This window comes from Pteropus vampyrus, unplaced genomic scaffold (genome assembly GCF_000151845.1).
Source record: "Pteropus vampyrus isolate Shadow unplaced genomic scaffold, Pvam_2.0 Scaffold11, whole genome shotgun sequence".
NCBI lineage: Eukaryota > Metazoa > Chordata > Mammalia > Chiroptera > Pteropodidae > Pteropus > Pteropus vampyrus.
The window spans coordinates 8,544,978-8,547,577 of NW_011888792.1; the positions used below are offsets into that span (position 1 = coordinate 8,544,978).

At 36.3% G+C, this 2,600-nt stretch overlaps 1 long non-coding RNA gene and 1 pseudogene across 1 annotated transcript in view; one reads left to right on the top strand and one right to left on the bottom strand.

Moving 5' to 3' along the window:
• LOC111731269 overlaps window positions 1–2,600 on the bottom strand; it is a 213,032-nt gene that overhangs the window by 42,025 nt on the left and 168,407 nt on the right. The window lies entirely within an intron of this gene.
• On the top strand, window positions 114–229 carry LOC111731988 (annotated as a pseudogene).

Consider the following 2,600-nt stretch of genomic DNA (forward strand, 5'->3'; position numbering starts at 1 on the left):
TCTGGGTAAGCACTTACGCAGTAGACAAAGTGTTATATAGCAGTAGCAGTTAGCATATCTGCTTTACACACAGAAGGTCCTGGGTTCGCACCCCGGTGGAGCCATGGTCTATGGTCTATGGCCATGCCACCCTGAACAAGCCTGATGTCTGATCTTGGAAGCTAAGCACGGTTGGGCCTGGTTAGTACTTGGATGGGAGACCACCTAAGAAGACCAGGTGCTGTAGGCATTTAAAAAAAAAAAAAGTGTTATATAGCAGCCAACTGTCAGTCAAAGTAACCTCACATCTAGGACCTCCCATTAGGGCCCAAACATAAACAGACCTTCACACTTCTGCATTGTTACAGCTCTCTTCACTGAAAACCCGCTCCTCCTTTAGAGCTTACTCTGTCTAATCTTTTCACCTTTCACATTCCACACGTATGCAGCCTTCCTTAGCATGGCCTGTCTCCTTCTAATACGTGCTTTCATAAATCTTACTTTTTCTAAATCTAACCAACCTGTAATTCTTTGCTGTGTCAGCAGGGAAGAACTGAGGGACACCACACATCACACCACCACCCTCGCCTGGATTTCACATCATCCCAACAGTAACAGTGATGGCTCAGCATAGTGGAAAGAAAATAAGAGTAGAGATAAGTAACTTGGGTTCAACCCAACCCTGACTATTGATCATTAGCTCTGTGACTTTGGGCAAGTTTTTTATGTTCTCTGGGTCTCAGTTTTCCCTTAAGGGAAAGGATCTAATGATCTTTTTTGAAATATAAAATGCAATAGTTTTAAATTTAATTATTTAGATAGGAAATTAACATTTCTGTCACAGACATTATTTTTAGCATGTCTCATTGGAATTTTGTAGAACAATATTTCCTTCAAGGAAAATCAGAATACAGAATATTAAAAGCATTTTAATGAGACAAATTATGTGAGGAGAAAAATCTATATTTAAGCAACTCTTCTGTTTATCTCAATTTTTCATTAACCAGTTAAGAACATACACTATTTCACTCTTCTTTCTCCAGCAATGCCTAAAGGGCTACTACCTGAATAATAAGAAAAAAAGCTTATAAAGAGTTTAAATAGGAATTTGTTTCTATCGAAATCCATCTCTGGCCATTTCCTAGGGGAATTTTAAGAGTTCAAGATGTCAGAATCATGTATTTTCTAGTCCCTATAAAAATGTTACACTGCAAAGGATGAAAAAGCTTTTCTTTTCCTCTTTTTGTTACCTCAAGAAATGCTAAAAATAAAATTTTTGTGTAGTACAGTGTTTGTCATTTTAACTCTGTTGACAACTATGTTTAGTCATGTTTTTCCCCCACTGTTGAATAGGATTCTAATCCCTAAAGAATCACTTTAGAGGGAAAAAGGCAGTCTTTTTTAATATAAAAGCTAATGCCACATTGTTAACTGCTCAGTGGCTTTTTAAAAATCTCCTTCTCATATGTATTTAATATTCTTTACCAATAACAACTAAACACTAGATTTCATTAGCACCAAAATGACTAGTGACCCAAATTCTCTACCTGGGCTAAGTATATAAATTACTATCTGTAATCCTCCCTCTTATTTTAGCTTCTCTTTTTTATTTTAAACTCTTTGACATCTGTTGATACTTGCGTGAATCTCCCCTAAGCTCTTAAAAAAAAAAAAACCTAACAAACAAAATGTTATTAAATACTAGAAAACAGGGGAATGGCTGTCAAATTATCCCATGATTACAATAGATTTATTGGGAGATACTTTCCCTCTTACCTGCCAACGGCTGCATGACTGACAGAGTTATTGACTTGGAGCATGAAATGAAGAAGAGTTGTCAATATGGAGCACGTTTGTAACCCAGTTAATCAACAAAGATTCCTATGTTGGTCTTCATGCAGACTAGTTCATAGTAATAATACTTCAGACTATAAAATTTGCTCTGTGTGCTGTACTGTATGCGGGCCATTGCCTCTGTGCCCAAGATTCCATCATTAACTTTGGGTTGTGGGGGAAAACTCTAAGAAGATAAAGCCTGGAGCTGGACTGGTCACTGTGTAAATTCACATCCATAATAATTGGAATAATGGTCTCCAGTCTTAAGTTGTTTCTTGATGTTCTTTTCTTTTTTTTAAACTAAAGTTTCTAAATTATTTTTAAAATTCCAGGAAAAATATTTGTAACAGATATAGAAGTCCTCTAAAATTTTGCTGTCCTTTAAAATACAAGTCAAGGATCAATTATCAAAACAAACTCATTCCGTTAATCAGTTTGCAAAGGTGAAAACTGTTTGTCAGAATACAATGCCAGGGAGGCTGCTTTGTTTAATGACAATCCTAACAGCAAGAATCCCTGGGGCAGGAAGCAAGTAATCAACAATCCATCTCTGAAACTTTGAGAATGCTGGCAACAGTCTATTATAATGCATGGTTACAGGGAGACCTTGTACAGAGAACAATACACTGAAATAGACCAAACTTATGAAACAATAAACTTAAATATAGCTCTGGGCCTGACACAGCTAAGTGGTTTTTGTCTAGGATCAAATTGAACACTCTTGGCTAAATATTTCAAACAGATTTTTCTATCTTCCACTTTGTATGAGTGAATACACATACCAT